At 36.6% G+C, this 12976-nt stretch overlaps 1 long non-coding RNA gene across 1 annotated transcript; it reads right to left on the bottom strand.

Moving 5' to 3' along the window:
- Positions 1 to 319: 319 nt before the first annotated feature.
- LOC309395068 lies at positions 320 to 2065 on the bottom strand. Its single transcript, XR_014175845.1, has 2 exons — positions 1986 to 2065; positions 320 to 769 (listed from the first exon to the last, which is right to left on the bottom strand). It is a non-coding gene; the product is annotated as an uncharacterized lncRNA (long non-coding RNA).
- Between the last annotated feature and the right edge of the window lie 10911 nt (positions 2066 to 12976).

The following is a 12976-nucleotide window of genomic DNA, read 5'->3' as shown; positions in this document are numbered from 1 at the left end:
TAAACAATGCTGGAAAAAGCTCCTTTGAACATCTTGTAGATGAAAAAATTTACATGTAAATATTCTGCACCATCTGTTCTGGCAATTTTGTTTACAAGTCTTTGGAAATAATACCAAATATTGTCAAATTGGAAATTTAGAAACTGCATTTCACTTGCAGTAGGTGAAAAACTAATTGATGTTTGCACTAAGAGTCTCTCAAGCATTCATTATTACAATGTAACATTAATCTGTTAAATCCAATTTCTCATCATGCTTATATGAAAATCAGAAATGTATTTTTTTAATGGGGAAAGAAAAGAAAGTGAAGTAGACAGTGTTGATGAGCAGTATGGAATATTTTAATGTGTAAAGACATTTAAATATGAATGACAATCTACACAATAAAAATCCCATGTTAATTATCTAATGCCTTATTTTGGATTGTGTTTGAAACAACTTTGACAAATGTAGCAAGTTTAGTTAAAATCTGTTCTTTAAAAAAAAAAACCTATGGAATAACTAGAAAGGTTTTCTAATCAAAATATCCCTACTACTATTTTAAACAATTAAAATCTCTGTAGCATACAGAAGAACAACCACTAATTTTCTAAAGCAAAATCACATTTGCCAAGGTGTTAAAAGTTCACTTATAAAATAGCAAGGATGTAGTTTGCTTGAATTTGCCTTAATAGCTTTTGCAGTCCCAGGGTGGAAAAAACGCAGATCATTTCCTTTAGAAGATTATTTGTTTTTCAAGTGAAGAGACTGGTAGAAAGGATTTCGTTTCCTGACAAAGCAAAATAAGTAAAGTAATTTCATTAACTATGTTAATTTAGATTCCCCTAGCCCAAGCTATGTTTGTTATGTTTTCAATTACAATTAATCTATTTTTGAAGTTTTAATTAAATGCCTGAATGACATTTTTTTTCCTAAAAAGAATGATGAGGTTTGTATTATTACATGTATCTCTCCCCCCCCCCCCAAAAAAAAAAAAAAGCTTGTCAAATGTTGGGAGTTTTATAGGAGATTCTTGTCAACTTTGAACTGAATTATACTGAAACTGCGGGAAAGTTTTAGATTTGGTTTTCGATTGAAGCTGTGCCGATATGATGTACTCATTAAAGGAGACCTTTGAGAAGGAGCCAAATCTCAGTGTTCTGATTTGCTTGAGTTTGTTAGTCAGAGCCTTGACAATTCTCTTATGAAAGTGTATATGCTAAAGCCCTTATAAACAAGAATGCCTCACAGACATTTTCCTAAATATATAATTTTCTTTTGAACACCTTTTTCTTGTAGAGAAAATTATAGTGTATGAAAATGCATGCTATATGACTTTCCAAGTTATGAAGAAAGTATTCCCGTACTTTTACATTAAGAACATGAGCAAGTGAACTGGAGAAAATGAATAGCAGACTTCTCACTATTCAGTATTGCAATCTTGCCAAGAGATGCATTAATCAAGTAGAATGAGATGTGACCATCCAGAATACTGTATGCCAGGGGTGTCCAAACTTGGCAACTTTAAGACTTGTGGACTTCAACTCCCAGAATTCCCCAGCCAGCAACGGTCTTAAAGTTGCCAAGTTTGGACATGCCTGCTGTATGCAGAATGTGGACATATTCTAAGAATAATTCTGATAAAGTGAGATGGGTGCAAAAAATAGTCACTGAAAAGATTAGGGGACTGAATACTAAGTCTTAATCAGAAAAACTGGTAATATTGGGCATATATAGTTTTGGGAAAAGGTAATTGAATGGTTAATGTTTCCTTGAAACTTAATTGTAAGCTTATTTTTCTGGGAAACACATTCAGATATGATAGAAAAAGAGAATGGACTTGTTCAGAGTGAGAATGTACATTTTGATATTTGGAAGCAGACTAATATAAATCTCTTATCAATTACTCAATTTCCCCAAACTATATATGCTCAATTTTACTGGTTCCTTTCCTCCTACATAAAATTAAGGAGTTGGACAGAGCAATTGCTAATTTTTGTACTTACCACATAATGAAGGGCCAGTCCAGGGAGAACTCATTCTTTAGTCATCAATGGTGACCTTCTTCTTTATTGTGGTGCAGTCTGGAATGAAATGTAATTTAACCAAATAAAATGTTTTAAGTATAGTACTTTCTTCAATGTCATTGACAGATAGTTGCATACCTGGGGACATTTCTTCCAGGATTTATAATAATGCTATAAGGTTCTTTACAGGGTGACTTAGTTTGGTTAAAAATGATCATGCCACCAGAAATTCATTTTTTACCTTTGATAAATGTAAGTAAGAGCAAACTTATTCAGTTTGAAAACATCATATAAATGGTTACACCATTGCGATACAGATCTTTTGTAAATCGATTGCCATTCCAAAAGAGTTAAAATCCTAGTAGGCTCAGAGTAAGTTTAGAAGTTTAAGGAAGTGATGCAAATTGGGTAGAACTTATGGTAAATATTTCTAATATAATTGCAGAAAAAATATTTTACAAAGAGGAAGAAACTAATTTCAGTCAACTAACAATGGTCTATTGTAAGAGTCAAGTGAATTCAGGCCTTTTCCCCCCTTAGATTTATAGATTCTTACATCTTTGTAACTCATAAAAATGCATTGGAGTATGTGTGTGTGTGTGTGTGTGTGTGTGTTTGTGTATGCAAAAAGCAAGTATTTTCCTTTTCATGTCCACTTAGCTTGAGACAATAAATAGTGCTTGTTTATGAAAGCACTACTTCACCAGATAACAAGCTAAATGCTAATTTAGCAGAGGAAAAACTCTGCAAGTGATAAGAAGAAAGGAAATGCTCTTCAGAAAGGCTGCTAATGCCACATTAGGGAAAAACCACAGACCGAATAGGTACCTAGGTGGAGGGTTTGTCATCTGGATAGTTATGTGCTGCAACAGCACCCTCTCCAGTTTAATTGCTCAGGTTCTTAAACTGCAATAACATGAGACCCTGAAATGATAAAACTGATTTGTGCAAACTCCCCCTATGATTAAAAATAATGATTTTGTTGGGTTCCAGCTTGGGCAATAAATAAGTATGCCTTGATTTTTGATGATCAGATTGTAATCTACATATCAAATAAAACAGTGATAGAACAGTAAGATCTTTTAAAATAAAACTGCTTCATTGGAAATAAGGACGCACCATCCCTAATTTTCAGCCAGGGATTGGGTAGAAAAGATCAGCCTTCTCTACATAATTCCTAAAATCTGGGTTTCATTTTAAGCATGGGCACTCTCACCAATGCAGAAAAGGTTATTTGCTTGTTCAAAAGAACTTTTAGAGTGCTGAAACTCGTAAAACACTGGCAGGCTATCTTTGCTGTGATAACAATTAGAATCCTTTTATCTCCCTTTCCCCCCTCCCCTTTCCCTCATCAGAGATTCCTCCGCTTGGTCAGATTATCAGAGTTTTGTTTAGAAGCCCCTGACCATAATTATTTCTTTCCTTAAAAATCATCCATACATGACTTATCCAGCAGTGCTGGATAATTTTTGTCCACAGAGGGAATGTTGAGAAGAAGCAGTAGGTCTATAGCTTCAACGGCTCGGGAGGAAATGGGATTATGTGGACCTATTAGAATCAGATTTCAGGCCAGAATATAGCACCAAGACAGCATTGTTCATATGTGTGGAGGACATCTGATGGGCCTGGGATGGATGCAAGATCCTGCTTGATCTATTGGTGACTTCTGTTACCACTAATCATGGTATCATTCTGAACAGTAAAGGGGGACACACTGTTCTTCACTGGTTTTTCTTCTTTGTCCAAGGCTTCATCGAGGTAGGAATCATAAGTGGGAGGGGGGAGCCTAACCCTAGTGGGGAAGGCCAAAGGGCTCAATTCTCTCCCCATTCATGGATTGTTTTTTCCCCTTTGTACATGTACTTCCATAATACAAACATTAGTAAGGGGTTTTTTTTTTAAAAAATGAAATGCTAATGATTTTCTTTTATTTTGGTTTTTTTGTAGTTGATGATTTTGTTATTGCTGTTGTTGATAATAACTAACAAAAGGGGATAAGGGGAGAAAGCTACAGGGACAATCCATACAACTACTTAAATAAAGGTTAATTCCCAAAACATAAAATTGACAAGAGTGCAAAATCCTATCGTGCATTAGGCTTTCTTCATTCAGACTTAACCTGTCAGTCTCTTGCTTCAAAGCTACTAGTAAATGAAACTGGGGAAAGTATATATTTTCTCCCACGCCCCTTTGCTCTATCATTGAGTTATTAGTCCGTTTTTACTTTTTTTCAGAATTTTCCTACATAAAACTTTTCAAAAATATTTTTATAGAATTGTAACTAGATAGTTGTTTGATTTCTTTCATAAAATATCATTTGCCATTTACATGTAGCAGAATATGAGAACACCTCTGGAGAATGCAAAATTATCAGGATATAAAAGTGCAGTTAGAAAAAATGAGATGGAAGTAATTCTTTACTCTAGTTCATAATTGATTTCTATAATCAGGATAAAGAGCCAATAAGTAATTGCATCATTGCTTCCTATGCTTCAGGCTTAGGCTGGAAACATATTTTATATTCTAAGCTGCTGTATTGATATTTCCATTATCCCTACAATTTTCCTTAACAATTCATGTGTTGATTCAATTTTTTACTTGGGAAACTATCTGCAAAGTTTAAAAAGGGAAATCAAACAGATAACACTTATGAGAAAAACAATGTAAAGGTATTACAGGTAGTTCTGGGTTTACAAATTGAGCCCAAAATTTCTGTGATGACCTGGGAAAAGGCACAAAGGTTACACAGCCAGCTGAGAGTTCAAACTTCCCTTTAATGCTCTAAATATCCCCTCCAATGCCCACACGTTCTTGGTAAGTCCCAGGGCAAAGAGCGCACGCACACACATGGCAGTTTCTGGCTATGCCCAATCCAGGAAAAGAAAGAAACAGGGAAATGAGTCCACAAAACAAGGAACAGACAATGAGTCCGCAAAGTCAGAAAGAAGGCACTGAGTCCACAAGTAAGGAAGAAGTAAGCAGTCCTGCAAACTCCAAATGTCTGTACTGGCACACCAAACTCTACCAAATCAGTGTTCCTGACAAATGCCCCTTCCCACAGCATCTCCTTAAATCTTAGTCCCCAGGTGTGCCTTGTGAAGATGGGTGTGGCGCTCTCCATCTAAGTCATCTGGTTGGCCTGCGCTGTTCCCACCTTCTCTCCACTTTCTGTGCTCGGGGATCAGGAGGGGGCAGGCCTTGCTCATCACCTGAGCTCGATTGCTGCTCATGTTCACTGCTTGCCCTCTGTCAGTCATCCTGCCCCCTTTCCTCCCTGCTAACAAGCCATCCCAATCCAGAGGGGCCCTGAGCTGCCTTGGCCTGCTCCTCCCCACATTCCTCTGAAGGAATGAATGAAAGAATGAACGAAGCCGCCCCCTCGATCTCCGTCGGCTCTAGCTTCAGCTCATCCTCCTCTGTAGATTCAGGCTCTGATGGGGGCATGGCAATTTCTGTGGTTAAGTGAGACATTTGTTAGGTGAGTTTTGCTCCGTTTTACGACCATTCTTACAACAGTTGTTAGATGAATCACTGCAGTTGATAAATTAGTAACCCACTTGTTAAGTGAATCTGGTTTCCCATTGACTTTGCTTGTCAGAAGGTCACAAAAGGGGATCACATGATCCTGGGACACGGCAACAGTCATAAATACAAGCCAGTTGCCAAGCATTTGAATTTTGATCACATGATCATGGGGATGCTGAAAAGGTCGTAAATGTGAAAAACAGTCATAGGTCATAAGTGTGCCATTGTAACTTTGAACACTCACTAAATGAACAGTTGCAAGTTGAGGACTACTGGTAATTACACCCATTTTCAGTTTTCCAAATTACTCTTTAGAGTTTTATTAAAACATATATTCATATTCTAGAAAGAGTGCAGAGAAGAGCAACAAAGATGATTAGGGGACTGGAGACTAAAACATATGAAGAACGGTTGCAGGAACTGGGTATGTTTAGCTTAAGAGAAAGAAGGACTAGGGGAGACATGATAGCAGTGTTCCAATATCTCAGGGGTTGCCACAAAGAAGAGGGAGTCAAACTATTCTCCAAGGCACCTGAGGGTAGAACAAGAAGCAATGGGTGGAAACTAATCAAGGAGAGAAGCAACTTAGAACTGAGGAGAAACAGTTAGAACAATTAATCAGTGGAACAGCTTGCCTCCAGAAGTTGTGAATGCCCCAACACTGGAAGTCTTTAAGAAGATGTTGGATAGCCATTTGTCTGAAACAGTATAGGGTTTCCTGCCTAGGCAGGGGGTTGGACTAGAAGACCTCCAAGGTCCCTTCCAACTCTACTATTGTATTGTATTATTATTGTATTGTATTTAAAAGGTCATCCAGGACTATCCAGTACATAGAGATCTTTCAAGTATAACTTCAAAAAAGTCAAACATCCCCTCAGACTAATGATTTCTATTTTATACAATGAAAATATGCAAAAACATTTGTGAAGCCCTCAGTTGTGTAGGAGTCAATGGGAATTGATGATAAAGCGCAAACTTCCATTCATTTAGAAAATATAACTCAATAGACAAATTGCATTAAAAACCAGAAGGGCACTAAGAGACAAGACTGAAAATGTGAAAAATGCTCATGAAGCTCAGAATGGGAAAAAGTCAGTAGGAAATAGCAATGAAAGGGAAAGTGGCTATAACTGGGGAAACAGCAGTCAGTGGGGAGACACATTTAAATCAATAAGCTGTAATTCAGGGAACAGCAGTCCCCTGTGCCAGAATGGAAGTGTCTGAGCAAGGCAGTTTTCAGAGGAAATATACTGTATATAGTGAATATACTGTATATCATAGTAAGTATGTTTTGCCATTAAGTGGAAAATGGAAACAGGGAGCAATAGAGGGTACACATACTTTTTGGAGAAGCAGAAAGGAGAGGTACATGTTTACATTTGTTTGATTGATTTATGTGCCACTCATCTTGTCTAGACATGTTCATGTGAGTAAATTATAGATAAATGGATAGATTAGATTAGATTAGATTAGATTGGATGGATGGATGGATGGATGGATGATAGATAGATAGATAGATAGATAGATAGATAGATAGATAGATAGATAGATAGATAGATAGATAGAAATATTAGTTATGAGACAAATAGTTATATTCTCTAGTTAGGTCACATAGTATGACACAAGTATATAGTTATTACATTTGCACAGTAATCATGCTGACCTCATTGTGACTTTTCTGTGTGTATATATATATATATATATATATATATATATATATATATATATATATATATATATATATATATATATATATATATATATATATATATATATATATATATCTTAGCATGGCATGGCATAAGAGCGATGAGAGAAGGCGGACTGAAAAGCATAGGTAGATGCTTTTGAATGGATTCAATTCCTGCAGATTGCATCATCTCAATTCATTTCTAATAACAGCTTGTAGCATATTACCATAAACCAGGATTGCTAGCTGAAGAATTCTGGGAATTTACGTTCACACATCTTTTTTTTTATTGAAAAAGTTTTATACAAACAAATTTTCCCCCTTTTTACCCCCCCCAACATATAATGTAAATCACATACAAATACTGTACTCCCTCCCCTCCCCCATTTTAAAATAGATTTCTCATTCAAATATTGTACCCCCTCACCTCCCAACAATCATAATATAAGTTTCTCTTAAAGTAACAATAGCCCATTAACCCCATCTTCTAAATTAATTAAACATATATAAATAATAATATAGGCTTCTCTTAAAGTAACAATATCTCATTAATCCCATCTTCTAGATTGATTATGCATATATATTTCCCCACCCTCCACCCTAACCCTCCCCCACCTCCCAATCAAACCCAGCCCCCTGACTTCCGCTATACACCACTCTAACAATCTTAAAGATGTTCACACATCTTAAAGTGACCAAGGTTGAGAAACACTGCCATAGCCCATCCCTACAACCTTTTCAATCCAATTCATCATCTTTGTCTGTTGTCTTTTCCTTCTACTGCGCTCAATCTTACCTAGCATAATAACATTCTCTATCATCTACTCATCAAATGCCAAAAGTATGTGAGTTTCTTCCTGAATGATCACTTCAGCTTTTATTTTTTGCAAGATGAACTGCTTGATCATTCTTGCAATTCCTGGTACTCACAGTCACCATCTCTAAATCCATATTTTAAAAGGATTGATTTTCTTTCACACATACACACACACACACTCTTTGATGTTCTTTATAGTGCATTATCACTAGAAAAATAATTGCTTTAACTGTTCTGATCTCAGTTAATGAATACAGTGTCCAAACAAGCAAAGAAAAAAGAAAGCTGAGTAACTATTGCTATAAAAAAGAAAACTGAGTGATTCTTGCTATAAAATGCTGTAAGATTAGATCAATGATCCACCTACCCAGCATTCTATATTTTAACCTATCCAACCAGATTCATTCACAGAACTCATAAAAATTGTCAGGAAGGTGTAGCCCTTTTTTATTTTGCCCTCTAGCACTGTTTTTACAATATAAGTTAATGATTCATTTCATATATCTATATTAGGAAGTTTTAAAATTTCATGTCTAATTTTGTTGTATTTAAGTACAATGACAATAAAGATCATACTTATACTTAATATAGGCTAGGATGCCATAACTATAGCTCATGTAAATGAATCATGCTTAAGAATTTCCACTGGCAAGAACTACAATTATTGAAATACATGATAGACTTGTTCCCACTACATATTTAATTGGTTAAATACAGAGAATTAATGTGTTGTGAGAATTACATATTAACAGAATCAGCTAAACCCATGGAATTAAATTAAGTCTCATAATTAGAAGAACTACCAGATGCCTTCTGATATTTTTTGCCACCATAGACTAACATAGCTCTCCTCCTACAGTCCCTAGACTGAGCTAATCATACACAAGGTTAAACTAATTCAAGTGACTGGATTTGTATGTCCATTCTCATATTTCAATATGAAAAACTGAATAAATGTAATGGCTGAAAATGGAAGTCTTTATTGTAAACCTCCTTATCAAGAGCAGCATAGAAACTCCTCCCCAAATACTGTTTGAGTCCATTGGCCAAGCCATATCACTAGTTGGAAGAAGAGGTGGAAACTCTACTTACCTGAGAAAGTAGCATTGTTCTGTGTTTGAAAAATATTAATTTTGACTTAATTACTATTACAAACTATTAAGCCATCCTTAAGTATATATAACTATATTATACATGTTGGAGGAATGAAGTCAAAGTATCAATCTGAATCACATCTCAGTCATACTACAAATACAGGCAGATCTTCCTGGGTCTGAAGATAGTTTCAGAAGTTATCATCAATGACAGAATGGAAACAAGAGCAGTATGCCAGATATGTGGATGAATTGTGCATTTTTTCCTCTTAAAGAACTGTGCATCAATATCTCCATGTCAGAAACAAAGAGATAGTGAATCATTTCTCATATTATTTTTCTTTGAACTATTCCAGTCATTGATATATTGAAGAAATGAATCACTGCATGGCTTCGCAGAAATATCAGGAGAGAAACCTTTCATTTTTATTGAAAATAATACTCCAATAGCTTTAGGTTGTACCAGAAAGTGAAATGTTTAACAAATTAAAAGAAAGTAAAAAGGTGAGAATTTTATTGGTGGACAGTATAGAAATTCATACTTCAGCAGAACTAATTGCTAGTGTCACAGCTGTTTAACCACATGCTAATGACCATGATCCAAGGCATGCTAATTTTATCTCTTGTGATATGCTGAGTTTTTCCCAATATATGCCAAATAGAGCCCTGAGCCTAGACTGGATTTCCAGCTAATAAGACTGAAATGATCTTAACTTTGAATGGTAGAATTTATGCTGATTTTAATTTATTAAAAAAAATAGCTGGTACATGTCATTCAGGACAAGATTAGATAAGGTAACATATAATACAAATACATAGCATTATAATCCTGTTTAGTTGTGGGGATGGAGTTACAAGGTGTCAGTTAGGGCAAGGCATGACTGAATTATACACAAATGTCCTAAACCACTTATATCTGATCTTAGCCAAAAGACTAAAGCATCCTAAAGCAGTTGAAGCTCTTTGTTATTCTGCAAAGAAATAGAAATAAACAAGATCTTAAATGTACTGTCTAAAGCAAGATCAGGATGCAGAAAAGAGGAAACACTCCTTTTCTTCCAATTATTGAGAAGGAAGGTTCCCAACCTGAAAACCAGATACTGGGAGAAAGCGAGATCTGCATTTAACTATTGCTCTATGGCAGGAATGGGGAACTACGGGCCCTTTATGACTTGTGGACTTCAGCTACCAGATTTCCTGAGCCAGCATAATTTTTAAATTTTCAAATCTGATTTTGTATTGTTGTCTCTTTGTATTTCTTTGCTTCACCAGCTTGGATCAAATAATGTTCAAAGGCCTTTTTCCATGGATAGCATACCCATCTTCTGGTTTTCCCTAAGCCATTCTTGTTCTATGTCTCAGAATCGTAATAAAACAGTCTTGTCTTTTAAAGTTATGCCCCAGAAAAAAAGGTAGAATATTGTATATTTAAAATAATGAACTTCATTTTTTTTAACTGTAAAGGTACCTGTAAAGAACTGTGAAGTGGCATATAACTCTAAATGCTATTGCAATTGCAATTGCTACTATTTTGTAAAATCATTTTAAAACAAAATATAGGTAATCCTTGACTTACAACCACAACTGGCCCCAAAATCTATGTTGCTAAGTGAAATATTTGTTAAGCGAGTTTTGTCCCATTTTATGACCTTTTTGCCACAGTTGTTAAGTGAAGCACTGAAGTTATTAAGTTAGTAATAGGTTTGCTAAGTGAATATGGCTTCCCCATTGACTTTGCTTGTTAGAAGTTCACAAAAGGTGATCACATGATATTGCAAGCATCAAGCATTTGAATTTTGACCCTTTGACCAAAGGGATGCTGCAACAGCTGTAAGTATAAAAAGCGGTCATAAGTCACTTTGTCAGTGCTGTTGTAACTTTAAATGATCACTAAATGAACAGTTGCAAGTCAAGGATTACTTGTATTTAAGCTTTAAAAAAGAATTAAAAAATTAAAGTACAAACTAAAAATATAGGCGGGGAAAAATATATCAGATTTTATACTTATCAATAGTCACTTTAGCAATGAAGTCACTGCTATAATATGAATAATTCTAGCAGAGATATTATTGTAAGATATGACAAAATCTCTGCCACAGTAACACATACTGCTGTTTCATTTGTTTAGTGGAAAATATTGCATTTTCCAAGAGATACAGATCACACATTTTTAATACCCATTTCTTGACATCTGAAATGGTATTACTTTTCCAATTTTGTAATATAATTCTTGTAGCCAGCCCCAATGATTGATGCAATCAGAATTCCTGATTTAACAGTCCAACTCCAAAGCTTTGATATATAATTCAACTTTACATTAAAATCTTTAACATTGAAAGTTTTCCCATTAATCTGCTTATATGCAGTAATATGCTATCCCAAAAATATAGTAAATGATCACATGACCATATTATATAGGCTAGTGAGCCCTCGAGTCTTTTATCTCCAGCATAAAAAATGTATTGTTCGTCCTTTCAAATACATTTTTAAGGAATCTAATATACCTCACAGTTTTCTGGTGACTCAACCTTAATCTCAAATCTATAAATACCATTTTAATATTTTTTAAGGTCCTGAAGCCATTGATGGGATTTTATCAGAAATTCCAGGTATTGAGTTCATGTTTGAAATGTGCCAGAAATATCTACTTTAAAACTGTTCCTGAGCTTTTGATGGAGATATATTACAGGTTTTAATTCTGTTAAGGATCCCAATGGAATATAGGCATTGTGATGGAAGCCATAGCAGATAATTGACATCACAGACTGAGACAAGACAAAATTCTTGTTGCTTGTTCAAACTTTCAAACTAAGATACAATTGCACTGCATTGGATCTATGCCCAGAAGTGGGTTTCTACCAGTTCGCATCGGTTTGGGTGAACCCATAATGGTAATTGGGCCTGGGTTGCTGAACCGGTAGGGACAGCAGTCTGCTCACACCCCCAAATCAGTCCGCCGGTCGCCTCCTAAGGAGCCTGGCCGAAGTTTCACTTGCTGAGGTACCAGGATTCTTGACAATGAGATGGGGTCCTTAAGGCACTTAGCTTGGCCACCTATTAGCTCTAGCCCCACCCTCCTCCTCAGCGAGTGTCATGTAAAAGTTCAGCCGGGCTCCTCAAGAGACTGAGTTTGCAGGAGGCCAATTTAGGGGCTGGCTGGTTGTAGCACAAACATTCATTCTTAGCTTTTTGATTCCTAGCTGCAATGGGCAGCAAACCTAGGTTCATCCCCTTGATCCAGCAGTTGGAAAAGGGGGCAGAGAGAAATGCCAAGGTACATGTGGATCAGGGGGGAAAATAAATTCTAACTTCAGCTTCCTAGTGCGGTGCTGGGCTTTGGGCAAAGGCTGGAGGGGAGGGCCCTGGCTCACTCCCACTCTCTCCCTCCCCAGTGTAGTTTAATGCAGGCAAAAGCTCACCTTGCCTTTTGCAAGCCTGATGTCAGTGTAGCTGGGTGCCAATGAAGGCTGGCTTTTTGCCTAGCTTTATCCAGCTGTCAGAGGGAGGAAATAGACGGGGGCTGGAGAGAAAGTCATCCCCTCTCCCCTGACAGCTGGACAAAGCTATGCAAAAATCCAGCCCTCACCAGCGCCCAGCTTCACCAACAGCAGGCTTGCAAAAGGCAATGTGGCTCCGCCTGCAATCAAGCTAGATTGGGGAGGTGGAGTATGAGTGAGCACTGAGGGGACTGTGGGAGGAGGGAAGCCAGGCAAAGGGGCAAGCAAGGGCATTCATAGCATGCTTTAGCACATGCACTTTCCCTCCCCTCCAGCTTCTCCACCTCTCCTCTCACCCCATTAGCCAGACTGTCAGCAGGAGGTGAGTGGGTGGGCTTTATTGCATT

The sequence above is a fragment of the Natrix helvetica genome, assembly GCF_964273705.1.
Source record: "Natrix helvetica genome assembly, chromosome: 6".
In the NCBI taxonomy this organism is placed as follows: Eukaryota; Metazoa; Chordata; class Lepidosauria; order Squamata; family Natricidae; genus Natrix; species Natrix helvetica.
Note: the sequence above shows the minus strand (reverse complement) of the source record. Positions and strands in the feature narration are given on the sequence as shown.